The sequence below is a fragment of the Lepidochelys kempii genome, chromosome 8 (genome assembly GCF_965140265.1).
Source record: "Lepidochelys kempii isolate rLepKem1 chromosome 8, rLepKem1.hap2, whole genome shotgun sequence".
Classification (NCBI taxonomy): Eukaryota; Metazoa; Chordata; order Testudines; family Cheloniidae; genus Lepidochelys; species Lepidochelys kempii.
In genome coordinates this window covers 81,791,631-81,797,789 of record NC_133263.1, presented here as the reverse complement: position 1 = coordinate 81,797,789, position 6,159 = coordinate 81,791,631, and the positions used below count along the sequence as shown (strand labels likewise).

Genomic DNA, 6,159 nt, shown 5'->3' with positions numbered 1-6,159 from the left:
CAGATGTTCTGGTTTAACTTGGATTTAAACTTGGAGAGTGGTCAGTTTGAATGAGCTATTACCAGCAGGAGAGTGGGTTTGTGTGTGTATGGGGGTGGGGGGGATGTGAGAAAACCTGGATTTGTGCAGGAAATAGCCCAACTTGATTATCATGCACATTGTGTAAAGAGTTGTCACTTTGGATGGGCTATCACCAGCAGGAGAGTGAATTTGTGTGGGGGGGTGGAGGGTGAGAAAACCTGGATTTGTGCTGGAAATGGCCCACCTGATGATCACTTTAGATAAGCTATTACCAGGAGGACAGTGGGGTGGGAGGAGGTATTGTTTCATATTCTCTGTGTATATATAAAGTCTGCTGCAGTTTCCACGGTATGCATCCGATGAAGTGAGCTGTAGCTCACGAAAGCTCATGCTCAAATAAATTGGTTAGTCTCTAAGGTGCCAGAAGTACTCCTTTTCTTTTTGCGAATACAGACTAACACGGCTGTTACTCTGAAACCTGATATTATTTGGCATATTTACAGACCTTATCAAAGAGAAAAATAGAGGATGAAAAGGGGGAAAAGTCAGCTCACTGGTCCCTACTGTAAAAAAATATTATCCAATCCCCCTTTTTCCCTCAGTTCACAGAAATATTCCATAGAAAAAGATAATTTCTCCTTGTGCTTCAAGCTGTCTTCTGCTCTTTCACATCAGTTTCACCTAACTGTTTCATCCTGGGATCAGTGGGATCAGACTTGAGTGTTCATGTCAGCAGCAGCAGTCTCTCTGCCAGATGTGCCTAAGGGGCAGACAACAAGGAGTTTGCAAGCTTGGAGGGGTTTGTTTTCCACAGCTAAAAAACAACTTTTCCTGAACAGCTGACAGCAGCTCTATCAAAGTGTCCCACAAAACAACCATCCTGAATTGTATAATAGCCCATGAAATACCCATCACTACTGCCATCGCCTTCTGCCCTAGAATTCAAGCTTAATTTGAGGAATCCCCTAGGGAATGGGAATCCAATCTTAGTACATTAGAATCCAAAGGAGTTTTTATTAAACTATATCAGTTACTGGTTTATACACTGCAGACTTAGTCATATATAGCTCTTTTTTCTCTGTCTTTGCTTATAGGGTCTCTCCTTTCTGCTGTACAGGACAATAAGCTGTAATGGAAATTCCCAGCCAGAGCCAAGCAGCCTTCCAACACCTGACTGACCCTGAAGAATAGGCTCAGAGCTGGTTGAAATTGTTTGAATTTTCAAAATGTTGACACTTTTTCAGAAAATGAAAACAAAATAAATCCACACATGTTTTCCACCATTACTCATGTATTCCTATTTCTTAAGAAGCTACAGCAGATCCAGCCTCCATTTTACTTTCTTCTCTTAGAAATAATTGTTTTAATTCCAACTATCCTCCATTGTCTCCAACTCCATCTTTTCTTGGAATTCTGCAGAAGTCAGTATGCTTGTTTTCAAAGTGACCACTACAATATTCCACTTTTAACAATGATAAAGGACTGAGTTTGTAGGGTTTCCAGAATTTTTACCCTCCTCGTCACAACAGCGCAATTATTTAAGGCCATTTCTCTTCGTAACCATCTTTTTTAGAAATATGTGACATGAGAACTTTGTTGCATCAGATATTCTGAGGAAGGTAATTGTAAACTATACCAGTGCTGAGACGCTGCAGGGGATGGGTGTCCTTGAGACTGACAAGCAGCAACTCCTCTGACCTCCCAAGAGCTGTTCAGGCTGATTCGTTCCCTGTCTGTGACTCCATTCACAATCTTGCATGTTTATATAACCTCAATAACCTGCAAGACAAGAAATCGTCAGTCCGGTAAAAAAAAAATACAGAATATTGGGAAGCGAGATTCTAAGCCTACCCTATAGGTTAAAAATGCACAGTATTCCCCAGACGAACACTAACACTGATAGCATTTCCCGACATTAACTGTGGTGCCTCATTTTTGAGCCCAAGGTCATAAGGATAACAGTAAAGTGCACCTTCTGAGTCCCTTACTATGGTCAAGATTATTACAACAACACAAATATCATAATCTAAATCCACTTTCATGACATTTTAAGATGATAAACTTATATTCTAGCTGCAGATGCCAGACTTTGATTGCTAGGTGCTAGGATTTCAAATATGGCAGTTACCACATGCCTCAAAGAGCAATTGGTCAGATTCACTCCTAGTTTATGAGAGATTTCTCCGGAGGAAGGTGGCTGCAGCTTCCATTTTGCCAAAGATCCTATATGGCACCAATAAATCCTGAAAAGAAAAGTGGTGCTGCCTGAGAGAGGCTGTTTTCAGGGCAGCTGGTAGAGTGGATTCCCAGTCCCACTTATGCCAGCAAGGCTTCTATGGAGAGCCCAGTGATAATGAGAGCTGTCCTTCACAGAAGAACCTCCAAGAGTGGGAGCAGTGGAAATGTAACCTGTCTTTCCATGGATGTGAAAGCCCTGCAGGTTCAGGGGCTTCTTGAAGTGCCAGGGTCCCAAGAAATGCACAGTTTGTATCTTCCTTCCCCAGCAAGGTGAGTTTAGCCCACTGTGTGAAATGCAAAGCACATTAGATAAAATGGGTCAAATGAAAACCTTTAGTTCAAGTTTCAAGAGTTTAAATATTTATTATTCTGCTGATTTTTACAGACTAATTCCTTAAACAATGAAAGTTTACTGGGTGTTAAACTACATTATTATACATTTAAATTAATTTTTAATTAGAGGTTTTTGTCTTTGAAAATGGTAAGCTATTGTTGGCCCAAAAGAAATTTTAATGAGTGCTTGGGTCATTAATGAGTGCTTGGGTCATTTAATGAGTGCTTGGGTCATTGGGTTAGTTGGGGGTGCAAATTTCCTGACTGGTGGCTTCCTTGGGAGGAAGTAGGATTGTAACTTTTTGCTGTTTCTACACTAATATGGCCCTTTAAAACTAAACACTGAGCTAAGGAAGAGTTTCTGCCACTGCCAGAGAAAAATGTACTTTGAATGTAAAATACGTGTATATTAAAAGCTCTAAGAAGAATGTCTTAAGAGGGAAGAAACAAACTGCCGACTTTTGGAGTAACTACCTGGCTGACAATTCCCCTGATTAATACATTACATGTTACTTTGCATTTCAACACAATCTTCTATCTGAGCATCTTGGAATGCTTTATAAACATCAATGGCACAAGAAGGTAGGAAAGTGAGTAAACTGAAGCACAGAGATGTTAAAGGACTTACCAAGATCATATAGAAAATCAGCCACTGACGTGGAACAGAATAATGTTCTCCTGAGTCCCATTTCTCTGCTTTAGCAATTAGGCCAATAGACAGTGAGCAAAGAACGGTCAAATCTTGTCCAACCACTCTATGCTATGCAAAGGGCCCTACTGCAGTATGAGCTCATATAAGTTCATACACAATGTCCATATAGGCAGTATTGTTCTGCAGTGTGTTTGGTGAGAGTAGGAGTGCACAGGTCTGGGAGGTTGTGCAGGGTACTATGTACCTTCTGTGCACCAGCTAAAGGCTTGATCCAAAGTCCAGTTAAGTCAACTAGAGTCTTCCTGTTGACTTCAATGGCCTTTGGATCAGGCCCATAGTGAAGGCTATCTGTACAGTGGTGTATAGTAGCTATTTGTGGGATAGACTATTTAGGCAGGACTGAACTATCATTCGTCATTTACCTTGCACAGGGAGTGCAAGTGCCATGGATGCTACTGAGTTACTACAAAATGGACCTATTGTTGTTTTTTTTGCCCTAGGTGGGGCTGGATTTATCCCCCTTCCTTCCACAGAGATTCCCAGCAGCAGCCAAGCCCAATATTCACTGTAGGTGCTAGGAGCAGGATTTGGGATTGACTTAAGTGCATCTGAAGTGGTGCGCAGGACCTTGTGCAGAATTTCTTTGAACATTCAGCATCTATATGTTCAACCTCCAAGCAAATAAATAATCCCTAATGACAATTACTTACTATCTAGATGGACAATATATGATATGCAAGTTGAGTAAATAGTGAATTGTGCTATTAACTACATTTGTATAACATAAGCCCCTATGCACCACATATACCCTGCAGAAGCCCCAAGTAGCAGAATTTAAGGCCTTTTGTAGTGCACAGAGAGTTGTACAGGTCCTCTGCACTAGGCATAAGTCAAAAATAATGTTTTAGTAAGTGCTCCCTTCTCTGTAGCCCAGCTTCTCCTTTTGTTTAACGTTGTAGTGAAGTCATATCTTATGTCTGACATCATCATTTATTGTAATGGCAATGGTTCAATTAAGTGGAGATATGCTGTAGATTCAGCAAAGCAGTTAAATGAATGTAAAGCTTCTTGAAGGCAATGCTTGGCTGAGTCAGGATTTCAAAGAAAAGTGGGATGGGGTGGTGGGCTATGATGAGGCAAGAAGCTCTATTTAAACACAAATAGCTATGGGGATTTGCAGTCTTAGTAAAGAAAATCTATGGACATCTGAAAGGTAAAATGATTTAAGGGCCTGATTGTAGGGGTGTTGAGTATGCACAGTCTGATTCTGTAAGGTGGGAGTTGAGGGCACTTGGCACCTCTCAAGATCTTCCTCAAGTGTCCCAGGAGCAGGTGTCCTACTGACATAAAATCATAGAAATGTAGGCCTTAAAGGGACCTTGATAGGTTATCTAGTCCCCTGCAAGGAGGTAGGACTAAGTATTATGTAAACCATCCCTGATGGGTGCTTGTCTAACCTGTTCTAAAAATCCTCCATTGTCAGAGATTTCACAACCTCCCTCAGTAATTTTTCAGGGTTTAACTACCCTTACAGTTAGGAAGTTTTTCTTAATGTCTAACCTAAATTTCCCTTGCTGCAGTTTAAGCCCGCTACTTCTTGACCTGTCCTCAATGGATAAAGAGAACAAGTTATCATTGTCTCTTTATACTAACCTTTTACTTACTTGAAGACTTTAACTTATCACATTCCCTCTCAGTCTTCTCTTCTCCAGACTAAACAAACCCAATTTTTTCAGTCTTTCATCATAGGTCACATTATCTAGACTTTCAATCATTTTTGTTGCTCTTCTCTGGACTTTCTGTATGGTTTGACATGATTTGTTCTTGACAAATTCATGTAGACTGTTACTTATCATCTTATTATCTTCTAGGTATTTACAGTTCCTTAAGTATTCTAGGATGTATTTAATCAGGAACTGCTGATTTGGAGATATATAACTTGTCTATAATTCTTGACTCCCCCCACCACACACACACCTATTTTAGCCTTACATCCTACCCCATTTACACTGATGTTCACTATCTTAGTTGTCACATCATTGTTAATCTTTATGGTGAAAACTGAAACAAAAAAGGCATTTGCTACATTTTCTGTTATTGTCTTTCCCTCCTCATTGAGTAATTGGCCTACCCTGTCCTTGGTATCCCTCTTGCTTCAGATGTATTTGTAAAGTTTTTTCTTGTGACCCTTTATGTCCCTATGACATCTGAACACACATTTGAACTTGCTAGGCATTGCAGGTGCACAGCACCACTCAGAATGAGGGCATAAATGTTTATATTAAATAGTTTTTTCCATTATGAAAGTCACTCTTGAAATATTTTTATATATATATAAATCAAACTTGGAAGTCTTACAAGATTTGATTGCACAAAGAATTGGAAGTGAATTTGGTTTGTAGAACTCCAATGATTTCGCTAGGAACCAGCAACTGTATCCCTATATCCCCACAGTTATCTCCAGCAAACATTTGTTACCTATAATTAGGCTTGGCAGACTTCAATTTTTATTTTATTTACTATTCTAATATTGATAGATAATATCAAAGTTTATTTTTAAGCTTTTTAAAATGTTTACCTATTTAAATCTTCACAGTTTCATTATATTATAGGCTTTAAGCTTTTTTAATATTTATTCATTTAAATGTTCACAAACTGAAATTATGAGAGGTCAGATAATGGAGAGAGTCAGACAATGATTATTTAATGACAATAGAAGTTGAGATTCAAAGTGAAAACTTTATAACCACTAAAAATAATTGTCAACATCATGTGTCAAAATATACAAAGTTAAATATCCCTACATCAAACTCTAATAAGTTCTCAAGCAGCATTTTTCTAACTGTCACTATCTATATGGATGGAACTATCTGTTTGACAGTTTGTGTGCATACCAAGAAAGGCATTTATTGATA

General features: G+C 39.1%; 1 long non-coding RNA gene across 3 annotated transcripts in view; it reads right to left on the bottom strand.

The window, feature by feature from the left end:
• Window positions 1–507: 507 nt before the first annotated feature.
• The window catches only part of LOC140916574 (uncharacterized), a 110,181-nt gene continuing 104,529 nt past the window's right edge, over window positions 508–6,159 (bottom strand). For all 3 annotated transcript variants that reach the window (XR_012160555.1, XR_012160554.1, XR_012160556.1), the window contains 2 exons: window positions 1,658–1,800; window positions 508–781 (listed from right to left, as the gene is read on the bottom strand). This is a non-coding gene — a long non-coding RNA (uncharacterized lncRNA). The remainder of the gene's footprint in view (window positions 782–1,657; window positions 1,801–6,159) is intronic.